Source organism: Pseudopipra pipra, chromosome 8, assembly GCF_036250125.1.
Source record: "Pseudopipra pipra isolate bDixPip1 chromosome 8, bDixPip1.hap1, whole genome shotgun sequence".
NCBI lineage: Eukaryota > Metazoa > Chordata > Aves > Passeriformes > Pipridae > Pseudopipra > Pseudopipra pipra.
The window spans coordinates 17,709,066-17,721,583 of NC_087556.1; the positions used below are offsets into that span (position 1 = coordinate 17,709,066).

Genomic DNA, 12,518 nt, shown 5'->3' on the forward strand with positions numbered 1-12,518 from the left:
TGGGGATGTGGTGCAACTAGTGATCAGGTCTGTATGAACAAAGGGTCCTTCCCCTGGCTGTAGCTTCAGCACCAGGTGAAGAGACAAGCAGTCGTGGGCCATTTGCTGCAAAGCCTGTGCCTCATGGCTGCTCTGTCACCAGTGCCTGTCCAAAATTTAGACATGGCAGTCAATGATGAAGGCTGAGATATGAAGCACTCTGCCAAACTTCTTCTGGCACACCTTGAAGTGATTTGAGATATCACTGCTTTGAGTTGCTCATCTTTGTTTACCACTCCCTGTCTCATGGGAGCATGTCCTGGTCCCCCCAGGCTGAAGCAGCTGAGGCCCAGCCACGTGTCACCCTCTGCCAGCACAGCAATGGCAGATGGGTCCCCAGGAGAGGGGCAGCTGGGCCAGTGAACTGGGAGGAGGTCATGTCTGTGACAGACCTCTCTACCCAGCAAAACAGTGTCTGCTAGGACATGGTACATAACACCATGCCTCTCCTCCCAGAGAAGGCCATCACTGGCTTAACTCTAGGACAAAACCACCTTGGGATGCATCCTTAGTGTCTTCTGCCCTCTGAGGAGACCAGCAAAGGGGTCTGCCAGTGCTGCACAAAACTGAACAGGCCACCCGCAGCCCCAAACCAGCTTCTTACTGCTCCTCCTCTGATGAAAAAAAAAAAAAGATGTACTGCTCCTTTAAATGTGGTGCATGTTAAAAAAAAAAATTGACAAGCTCCCTCACTCTCAAAAGAGTGAGAAATTTTCATTGATTGATTTCTTCATGGCTTCTTAAACAGATAATTAATTCACCGTGAACCTGCGGACACACCGTCGTGAGTCGTTAATATTGTAAATTCACATATACTTCAATAATCGCCTGACCCCCCCGTCACCCCGAAAAACAGATAGCTGTGCAGCGAGGAGGAGGGGAATGGGGGGGGAATCGATTTTCGAAGACATGAAGGGATCACCCAGCAAAGGGAAGCTATTGATTCTCTTTTATAAGACACCGCTATAATATTTATTCTTTTGTAAACAGAATTAACCCAGCATCATGGGTCATTCCTATCGAACAACTTTCCTCACATGTGCACAGCAATGCTGATTGTATCAGATGAGGTAGAAACATCCAAACTGTACCACCCATCCTGGCCCACACCTCAGCATCTGCTCAGCTCACGGCTGCCGGGTCCCAGCGCCATGGCGCAAACCCAGCTGGCGCCGGGCAGGCCACAGCAGGGCTCGGCTGCCCAGGTATTAGCAGCCTGGGAAGCAGCCATGCTTTTCTGACCAAGTGCTGCTGGCACTGTGGTGGTCTTGGGCTGCCGTGTGCTGGGGGGGAGATGGTTAGGGGGCTCCTGCAGCCGGAGCCACAGACCCAGCACTCATGCTGGATGGCTGAGTTGTGACTTCCACCTACCAAGTGCTGCTGATAGATGAAAGGAGAGGGAGAATTGCGACACAAAGAGGAACTTCTCTCCATGCCCTAATCCCTTCTCACTCTTGAGAGGTTTCTTCCCTGCAGACTCTTCTAAGTCACCCAGAAACCCATCCAGCAGCAGATGGGGCAGCAGCTGGTGTGAGAACTCCATCATATCCAAGTTCCCTTTTGCCCACCCATGCCAGGGTACGCAGACCACAGGGTCTGTGCAGGGCATCACACTCCAGAGCCCTGACGCTCAGTGGCCCCTTGCACAGGGACAGCACAGGGACAAGGTGCAACAGGGCTCCCTGTTCCTGAGGCACGAGCTGCTGCTTCTGAGGGGACAACTGCATTTCATCCAAATGAAAGGTCATCTCTGAAGGAAGTAAGAGCCTGAATGTCAAAAGTGACAAGCAAAAGCCAAGGGGAGGCTTCTGGATCAAGTATCCCAAAAAAGAGCCAACAAAATGTGATCCAGTCAGGAAAGATCTGTAAATCCTTCCTGGAGCTGTTTTCCTTCCCTGAGTTTATCTGCATAAACATAGAATCACTGTTGCCCATAAGAGACTAGTTATAAACATTCAAGTATCTTGAAGATGTATCTTTGTGGGACATAAAAATATGTTTTGTGTAGAAAAAGATGCAAATCTTTGCCTTGGGTACAAACACGCCTGAGGTCTAGAAAAGTCTGGAGGCTGTTAACTGTGAAACTCCTGGCTGCCCATCATCTCCTGAATTGCCATCAAGTGCCACCATGCAGTCCAAAGCAAAGACAGAAACATAACAACACAGGGCTTCCTTGCATTTGCCTCACAAATGTGAAACCATGTTTTCCAGCAAGGACTTTCCAAGAACTTCCTGCCACGAGAGGTATGATTCAGTTTTTACAAAAATAGAAAACCACATCTCGGCCACCTTTCACGGGCTAACTCCAAATCTAACCTGCCCAGAGCCCGGGGCACCCAGGAGAGGTGCCTCAGGGGTTCCCTGGAGGAGCCCCGACCGAGGCGGCCGAGGCTCGCGGGCGCTGCCCGGGGCCGGTGGGGCTGTGCCCGCCTTGCCCCGGGCGGCAGCGGTGGGACGGCCCATGGAGCGGGGATCCGGACGTGCCGGGCCGCCGGCACTCCGGCTGGCTTCCCCTCGCCTTCCTCCCGGTGGCCAGGGCGAGGGACAGCGAGCGCTGAGTGGTGCCCGCGGTTTGGAAGCGGCGGGGGGAGCGGCAGCCGGGGCCGGGCAGCGGCGGCGGGGCAGCGGAAGCCCTAATTAGAAGCGGGGCCGCGGGCAGGCAGGGCTCCATTCAGAGGGCTGACAAAGGGACGGTCTGTGGAGCAGAACCGGCCGGCACTGAAAGGAGAGCAGCAGAGGGCCCCTCGCCCGGCAGCGCAGCGCCCCGGCCGGAGCGCACCTGACCCGGCCGCTGCGGCCCCGCACGGCGAGGGGAGACCCGGCCAGTGGCCCGGGAGGAGGAGAGCGGGGAGCGCCAGCGCCCCAGGTCACCTGCCGGCCCCCGCCGACAGACGAGCGCCTTTCCACTCCAGCAGCGCCCCTGAATGCGCTAATTAGCCCCCCGATCCCGGTGCTAGGAAAGGCCACACCGCTCATATGACAGCCACGAGGGCCGTCGGGGAGCGGCACAGCGCCCCGGTCCGCCCCAAGGCCTCGGGTACGACGTGGCGGAGCAAAGCCTGGGCTGGGTAGGGGTGCCAGCGCCGTGGCACCCCCTCTGTGAGGGTACCCCTGCAGCGGCGGGGCTCGGGGAAGGTGCCGGCCCTGGAGGTGGAGTGGGCTGTCAAGGCGATGCTATGAAAGGCTGAGGGGAGAAGTGAACAAGAGGCCCAGAGCTTGTTGAAGGGCAGTGTGTACATCACAATTAATTCAGGACTCTTTCGAAAACAAAGGCTCTCTATCGCTTTCAACATGTTTATACAATAGTGGACAGAAAGAGCAGACGAAGTGTCATCTCAATCACCCCCTCCCTATCTGTTGTCTTTGCCTTCCCACACATTCAGCCCACCTTCAGCACTGTCTCCTCTTCAGACCCTTTCTTGCTACAAATTCTTTTTTTTTAACTGTGCCACAGACTTTGCTGTCTACAGACTTCCCAAGGTTCCACTGTGAGGCATCCATGGCTGTGATGCCCCACATGCTCCCACTTGGGGATACTCAGCACAGGGAAGCTCATGGCAACAGGAGTCCTAATACAGCAGCCATGCTTTAGGAAGGTACTGCTGGCAAAGGGAAAAGTCCACCCTAGCTCAGCCCTCTTTCCCCTGGACTTGAACAACATCAGATTTAAGCCTTAGCGGAGGCCACTCTATTACATGTACAAAAGCAGGTTCTATAAAAAGAGAGAAGAAGACCACCATTTCCTTCGAGTCGTATAGGAATCCCCAGGTTAAAGTGGCTGCACCAGGGCCATATGGTCTTCTCCATCTAAAGAGCAAGACAGCTGAGATGCACCAGGCTTCGCTTGCCTAGCAAAAGGACAGAGAGGTAAAGGGAGCTATATGAGACCTCAGGAACAGTGGTGGGATTGGTGAAAGAGGCAGGGAAGGTCACACATGAAGACCAAGGCATGTGGCTTGGGTCATGAATTCCTCCCCAGCCCTTCCCACTTGACTCCCCACGCAAACACAAAGTTGATGGCCAACAGCTTTCTCCACCTCGTGGTCTCCATCATGAACCATCCTGGAAAGAGGGCATCTCAGTGCACAGCTACACCTCTCTGTAATGCTTTCTCTTTCCCTTCACTTTGGAATATGCACCCTAGCAGACCCCAAGACCTTACATCCTTGCAGTGAGCATGCACTGGTCTCACTCAGCCAACACATACCAGTTAAACCAGGCTGACATACAGGCTTTTGTCCTGATGCCAACACAGAACAAACCGCACAACTTGATTTAGCTGGATGTGTTAGCAAGATCAAGGATTCATCAGCTCCCAGACCCTCCCTTGTGGTGCTCACAGCCCTCACAGCAGTGTGGTGCCCCTCCCTGGCTCTCCACGCACTCCAAAAACCTGGCAGAAATCAAAGCCCCTCACAGGCTCTGGTGCTGGTAAGGAAAAAGCCGCATAATATAGGGGAGTAAACAGCAGGCAGTAAAACAAGCCCATGGATTAACCAACTCATCTTTGATTTTCCTCCCCCTGCATCTTCTCTATTCAGCTTCCAAGGGCAAGGGCTTCCAGCTGGGGCTGCTTTCTCACCTGTACTTCCTCTGAGCCCCAGAGGCCTGTATCGCACCCCAGGACCCTGAGAACAACTGCAAAGAGCCAGGAGGCCTCACGTGAAAACCCACCAACCCTGGTGAGAATGTAATTGCCTTCAAAGCCAGCAGTGCCGGCGTGAGAGGCTGCCTCTAAGTACAGCCATTCCATAATCGCATGCTTCACCCAGGTGCACAGCATCTTTTGCAAAGGCCCAAGGGACTGAAACAGCTCTAGCAAGGCCTTAAGAGAAGGGAAATTGCTATCAGAGACTCCTGTCGACTCCACAGCCCACCAAGGAGGCTGCTGGCTTCTACAGGCCATCCCCCATCTGTTGGAATAGCAGGAAGTTTTACGTTAGCAATAAAAAATAAAAAATGCTGGAGTCCAACTGGTGACTGAAGTCTGGTGCCAGGCTCTGCTGCAGAGACATCACAGCTGCTTACAGTGCCTGCTCTGAAAGAGGTACTCATTAAACATTTGCCTTGGGTTTGTTTTCCCTGTTTGCTAAAAGCAAACATTCACAACAAAAATCTAAAAGGGAGGACTGCAAATCAAAAGTTTGATTAATAAAAAACAAATAGCACCACCCATCTAACTCTGAGCTCTTCTTCCTTTGCCTTCTGCTTTTAGCCTTTAGGGGTTATTTTTGAAAAGCTTAAGGCCATGTGGACTAGAAGTGATTTTTATTTTCTGATTGAGAATCCTAGATTTTCAACTAAGAGATCAGGCTTTTTGAGAAGACTCCAAGTAACCAGTATACTCTTTAGAGCTGGAAGAAGGTGTTTCATATCACAGAACTACCTCAAGATGCAGAAAGGACTTTCCTAAGCTAGGTATTTTTGGCAGAGTTCCTACCTTTTTGCCCAGCTATGGAGATGCTTTCAATAGCTGCAGATACCTTCCATGCATAAACCATGAATATTGGCAGATCAAGGCCGAGGAGTTGGTCAACAAACTGGACTACTAAAACACAGAACACATATCAATGCCAGGCTGCTTAGAGGAAAGCACTCATCAGTAGAATTGAGACAGCAGAGCTGTGAACAGAATTTAGAAGTACTAACATCTCAATGTTAGAAATGCATAAGGTCTCCAACAGGAGTGGGAGGCCCACAGCCAGTAAGCCAGGCAGCACCCACCACTTTGCATCATATGGCCCCATAGCACATGAGCTAATATTAATATTAGTACCATTCAGCTGCATCTGAAGCAGTTTGAAAAGTTTATTTAGCAGGTTCCACACATTACCCTGAAGCTTGGTGAGCTCTGGCTGGTTGCAAGCCCATCTACTGTCACACTAAGGGTTGAGCCTTCAGATATCCCACTGTCCCACTTTCAGGAAGCTAGTGCTCCCCAGTCACCACTGCTTTTCTTGCACCTCATACCTCCTACTGCTGCACAGCATCCATGGAGCAAGACATTACCTGCCTGCAGCTCTCCTGGTGGTGCCCCTGCACCTGGAGGCCTGCCTGTCTTTGGGCCCACCCTTCTAGGCATGGCCAGCACCAAGCTGATCTCCTCCAGCTCTTGGGCACCTGGGGGGAAGCTGGTTTCCTTGTGGAGCTGCACTGTGAGGCACTGACATGAATCGATCCATAAGCCACCCTGATGTTCTCTGCTTCTGATTGCTACATTTTTTGTGACAAATTGATAAACTGCATCTCCACTCAGTTAAAGATTTGATCTCGCTCTCTTAATCCGCTATCAATAAGATATTAATCGCGCACCCGACCCGTTCTGTTCCCCGTCTGCCTGCAAATCCAATAATCATTTCAAAATTCACAGCTGAGTGGGGCACTCCCTTCAAACAATTAATTATAGGGGAGTCTCATTTATTTTCCCTGTAACTCTCTTCCCCCCACACCCCTCCCCTGCCTGCCTGTCTGTCTCCTTCTTCCCCCTCCCTCCTTCCCCAGCTGAAATTCATGCTTAGCAGAGACAGAAGATGGGATTGCAACTTAGACTGGGAGCTGAAGAGGTCCTGTTGAACTCCCTTCCATTTGCTGTTCCACACAACAGATTTAACCCCACTTGCCCACCCCCCAGATTTCTCTGAAGGTGGAGGCCAAATTCACCCCAAAGCTAAAACTCTGAAGAATCCCCAGAAATGCATAGTCCCTCCAACACCGACCCTGGCATTTGTCCTGCCAGTGAATTGGGATTTTCACCTCTGGCCAGCCAGGACAGGATTTATTCATGCCCAGAGCCACATGCCTCAGGATAGCTTAGGTGAAGGATAGTTGGATGAGAAGTCTCTGTGTGGGCCATGAGAATGGATGAACTGATGACAACTGAGCTTTATCCACATATCGCTTTGACATCTTCTCCTAACAGCCCACACTGCTACCTGAGTGCATCTTGATTTGGACTTTAGAGCTTTTAGTTTCTGTCCCTGGTCCAGAAGAGAACCAAGCTTCCTGGCCAGCTGTGCTCTCAGGCAAGGTCTCACTGTACCATTCCTTCCCTGTCCAGCCTCTTATGGCATTGCATCTCAACAGCCAGCCCATTTCAGGTGATGCTGTTAGGTACATTAGTCTTTGCAATAATTTCTAGCCACAGAATTCATATGAAGGCCAGATACACAAATTAAAGTAGTTTCTCCCAAACTTGCTACCTCAAGTGCTGGAGACCAAGAACACAGCCCATGGGGAGGTAAAAGGTTGCAAAGAGCACCACAGAACGTGCAAGTCCTTCATTGTCCATGTAACAAATACTAAGGAAAAAGCTCAAGTTAGTGTCCCTCACTGTCAAAGGACTCCCTCCTGATGTGCTTCTTTTGCTTCATACTCTTTATTATCCTTCCCATTTACCTCAAAACCCACAGGAGACAGAAGCGCTCTGACCAGAGATGGGAAGGGCTGGGAGAGTGGAGCTGTCACTAGCAATAGCTGCCGTAGGCACTGGCAGGAAGGCCAGAGGAAAGAGTGTCTCTGCTCTTGTGTGGGGACAGGAGCAGGGCTCTGACAAGCTCTTTAAGCTCCCCAGGCTCCAGAAAATGCTGTGCAAAGTGTTTTAGCAACAAAAGTCTTGAGAAGAACAAACACTCTAATCCCTTAATGAGCTGGCTGATCCCCCATCTTGGCTCTGGCTTCTCTAAAGAGACACACGCTCCCCTCCTCCCTGGCCCCCAGCCCCCTTCAGAGCAACCCGCTGCGGCCTCCTCAGAACTGATTCAAGGTGCTCTTTGGGATCCAATCCAATTACCCTGTGTCCTGCTGAGCGGCCCCACAGACAGACTGGCTCTTTCAGGGCAGAGTCTTATGGCCTGTTAATCCTCCCCTCATTAAAAGACCTTGTTCCTCCCTCCTCAGAGATGAAAAAAAAAAACCACCACAAAAAAACCCTCAACCCCACACTGGGAAAAGTTTACGCAAGAGAGCCCCAAAGTGGAGTGTGAAAGCTGGCCTGCAAGCTGTGGCCTCTGCCCGCTCTCAGGGGTCACCTCTACGTAACTTAGGAGTATCTTTGTCTCCTCCTGCCCTCAGACCTGGCTCACGCATGAAGAAGATGGGCAGGAAACCGTCCCTTGCGCTGTTCTTCCACTGTGGCTTTATTGGCTTCTCTTTAATGGGCCTGTCATTAAGCCAGGAGGAAGCTGGGTGGGAGGGTTCCCATAAAACTAAGGCCTCACAGCTAATGAACGCAGCACCTGGGGGGAAAGGACACAGGAGCAGCAGTTGTAGTTGGTCACACAGGGCTGAGCTGGCTATTGGCAGCCTCATGAGGACAAGGTTCCTCCTCAGAGAGGGAGGAGAGGAAATGTCAGAGCAGCCCCCTCTGCCATCCACCCCTCTGGTACCACACATGCAGGAGGGACTGAGATCTCCATCCAGAGGGTGGCTGTTCCCACACCTGGGAGTTCTTCTCAATACTTAGCTGGATGGATGAGCCAGAGATCAGTCAGCTGCAACCACCTCCTAACAAACGTGTAACGATGCCGTGATTTTGCTGCTCTCTCTTCTGCTTCCTTTTGTTGGATGATGCAGTCACAAACCCCAGTGTTTTCCCTCCGGCTGCACGTGCTATCTGAAGTCTGACCAGCTCAGGTTCAAATCCACCAGTCTGACTGTAGATACTGCTACTGGTACCAGTACTCATTAGCCCATTGATGGAGTGTAATGAAGAGAAGGACCACTCCTCTTCTGAGGGAAGATCCACTTACATACAAGCCAGTCACTCTCTGAAGCAGGTGTCTTTAACTCAGCCTATTACACATGGCAATAAGGAAGTATGGTAATGCTAATAAAATACTTCATAGTCACGTTTTCCAAAATAAATTATAATTCTGATTGTTACTGTCTGGTAAGCTGGATTTATATCCCCACCAGCACATCACAGTGCAGAACTTCAGTCCCAGGAGTGTTAAAAGCTTTGCTACAGGTGGAGATAAACATGGTATGTTTAGATGGAAGATAATAACAAAACCAGAGTTAGGTAGGATGGTAGGATAAGAGCAGGGACTTCTCTGCAAAGATAAGGAGATAAAAATGAAGCAGAATAATATCAAGTGAGAAAATTCCTGGCAGCGAAACTCACTGGGAATATTCACTATTTAAAGCTATAGAAGATTGTAATGAGGAAAAAGGCTACAGGAGTGCCAAAAGAGCCTGAGCAGATATTGTGGTACAATACAGGGCCTAGGGAATCACAGTTTTATTCTTGGTCCTGATACCAGTTCCCAGTACAGCCTCACCACAGATTAAATTCAGCATGTGCTCAGATAGTGCTCCCATCTCTCCAACTGCCAACATATAGAAGTCTCTTGCCAAATTTAGGACAGCCAGTCAGGGGTCTCAGTTAGAGGTAACCTAAGTGTCATGATTTCTGGGCTCAGGAGAATGTTAATAATTCCCCAAAATCTTCTCAAAATTGAGGCAGGCTCACAGTTCATGTGAAAACTACTATGGAGGTGGTCAACCTCCCTCTGGAGCTGTCATAACATGTATGAAAAGGAGCCACAGGAACAAAGCAACTAATTTTTGTGTGGCAAATGGCTCATCCCATCTTGGGCTAACCCAGGCACAGGTGAATCAGGCTCTGCTCTGGCTATGCACTGTCAGGAACATCTCTAACATACCTGGGATGCTCTGATGCAATGGGGCTCATGATTACAGGTGACTGAGAAGGATTTCAGCAATAACAAATGTCATTATTAGGTCTTCTCAAAATTTTGTTGTAGCAGGAAATTAAAGCTTGGACTTACTGAGCATTTTCACAGTACGTATCTAAATTTTTTTCTTATAAGACAGCAAGAGGGGAGTGAACATATTAAGCTTGAAATGACATTTTTCAGTGAGGTTTTGATTTAAGTTTTGGGGAGAAGGGAAGAAAAAAACATTCAAATTTCTGACATCTTCTTTTTTCCCTCCGCAGCAGAAAAAATAATTCCTTACCAGTCTGTCACAGGCCCCAGGGAGGTGAACTGCATGATCTAATTGGGCATTATCTCAGTCTTCTCCAATTTCTCTCTTGTCACACAGTCTGCTTTTTGACCTATGCCAAGAGAAACAACATTGGCATGTATCCTTTTTGGCTTTGACAGAGCCTGTTTCTGCTCAGCTCTCTTCCACAAATTCTTTCCAGTTATGCCATCTCATCCATTCACTTTGCGCTTGCACATTTAACACCATAATTACAACACACAAGATTAGAAATCAGACTCACCTTTTCCCACCTACAGCTGTTTGTTTCTTGGTTTTTGTACTCCCTTCAGTAGCACCAGTGAAACTTACTCGTTCGCTTCACTTTTTGTTAATGGTCAGGTTCGTTTTTTTATTCTTTCCTATTGAACCAGCCATCTGCAGAGAACTGCTTTGCTCAAGAACTTGGTCTCTGCTCACGGGTTGTCTGCCATCAGGTGATAATTCCTCCCCATCTGTTGTTTGAAATTATTTTCTAAATAATTTCTGTGAATGATTCCAACTGTCTTGGTCAGCTTTGACTGGATGGAGTGGTCACACGCTCCATTTCTTTCCCCATGGATCTTCAGTCACTTTTAAAGTCATGTCTTAAGTGACAATCCTGGAATTTTTAGGACAAAATAATATTCCATTAGCTCCCACTAAATTTTACTTACAAGTCCCTTGTTCCACAAATACTCTGACTAGCAAACCTGTCTACTAGAACACCAATCAGAAAACACACATCTAAGAGAGAAATCCCAAGGAAATTTAAGTTTTTTGTTGGGTAGTAAACTAACTGAAAATACTCTCTGTGTGATGATTGAAATTATTATAGCCTGAGTTCAGCAATGCTGCTTCAAATGCAGACCTGGTCCTTTGACACCACACAGAATGCTGAGAGCTCTGGACTCGAGCCAACAAAATATTTATGCACACGAGCAGCTTAAGAAATGAAGTGCGTGGTTAAATATCTAGCTAGATCAGGGCCAAAACATTTGGCATCTCATAGGATTGCTCCATAAAAATGCTCTTCATTTTAAAAAAAGTCATGTTTCATCAAAAATATATTAGGAATTACCAACTTCCTTTTTAGATGCAATTTAACATGGTTATCTAACATAATATCATGCCTTTAACCCTTCTCTCTGGAGGCAGTTATTTAGAAGAAGGGTTCTTCTTGTATCTTGTCACTCGGTTGCACCACAAAGCTAATCTCTTGCCAAGGTGTTGCCTGGGAATCCCCCCAGCAGTTGTGACCAGTCTCAGCACATTCCAGCAAAGAAGGGAAGGTGGTCTGAGGGACACAAATATGCAAAGGCTCATAATTTATAAGGGGTATGTTTCAAAACAGTGTTTGTAGCAGGACGCCAAGGGACTGGCCCAGATGTGGAGGTCAGATACACGTGTATGAGCCAGACTTGCTCTCTCTGTTTGTCAAGCAGTTACTTGCACTGTGTTTAGCAGAGAGACTGTGAGATAGAGATCAGAGCCCTCTGTGCTAGCTATGGGCATGAACGCAGAGTTACTGTCCCACAGACTTTCTGTGGAAATAACCACAGCAAAGACTGGGAGGGGAAATGGAGCCTTTCCAACGGGCAGAGCAAAGAGTTTTCCCGTCTCTGTTTCCAGAACCAGTTACAGGGGCTAGCAGTGAAGAAGACTACAGGACATTGCAAGACCTCTTCCTTCACACTTTAAATACCACCTCACAATTTTAATGGAGCTGACACATGGTCCGCCATGTTCTCCTCTGTCCACTACCACCTTCACCAGTCTATCCCTGTACCCAGACACTGGGGACACTGGAAGCCCTTGCGGGCAAGTGGTTGCACCAGTATCTCCCAGAAGCGATAGGTCAAGAGGAAGTCAAGTCGAGCTAGATGGCCCTTTACTGAATCCTCCCTCTTAGGGCCATAAATAGCTCTTTCCTCTGTGACCTTCGGCCTCCCACAGCCCTTCCCTGCCTCCTCCCCCTCCCCAGCACTGGCTGCTCCTTGCCCTCTGCAGATCATTGTCTCCCTGTTAATTGCTCTGTCTAGGAGGAACAGGTCAGCAGCTTCAGGTGAGAGCCAGAGAGAGCTGTTAATAAGTAAATGATAAGAAAAAGAGTTACAGAATGAACTTGTTTCTTTCCAGGGCTTGCCTTGCAGTTTGGCAGCCACAACTGTCCTGTTGCAAAAGGCCTCAAGCTCTTTTTATCTCCTCAACACAAAACTCTAACGTTAAGCTCAAACATGTGACCCTAACTCCAAAAAGTGTGTGTTTTTGTGTGTGTGCATGGGTCTTGCCAGCTTAGAGGCTGCCCTGATAGCCTCACTGTATCTTCCTGTCTATGTTACTAAACAAAACAAAGCAGGAAACAATGTGCCCCCAGATCATTCCTATTTTTTAATTACCCAAAGGCTCCCTGGCTGGGAGACGGTTCTGTCTCTCAGGCAGTGCATGGCCAGGCATGTGCCACCAACCAGCCCCACTAGACAGCATGGACAAAA

The 12,518-nt window shown here is 49.1% G+C and overlaps 1 long non-coding RNA gene across 2 annotated transcripts; it reads left to right on the forward strand.

The window, feature by feature from the left end:
* Nucleotides 1-1,992: 1,992 nt before the first annotated feature.
* On the forward strand, nt 1,993-8,919 carry LOC135417976 (uncharacterized). Of its 2 annotated transcripts, none has more exons than XR_010432288.1 (2): nt 1,993-3,076; nt 4,581-8,919. It is a non-coding gene; the product is annotated as an uncharacterized LOC135417976 (long non-coding RNA). The 2 variants fall into 2 exon arrangements; XR_010432289.1 differs by lacking the exon at nt 1,993-3,076 and adding an exon at nt 3,085-4,470.
* Nucleotides 8,920-12,518: the final 3,599 nt, after the last annotated feature.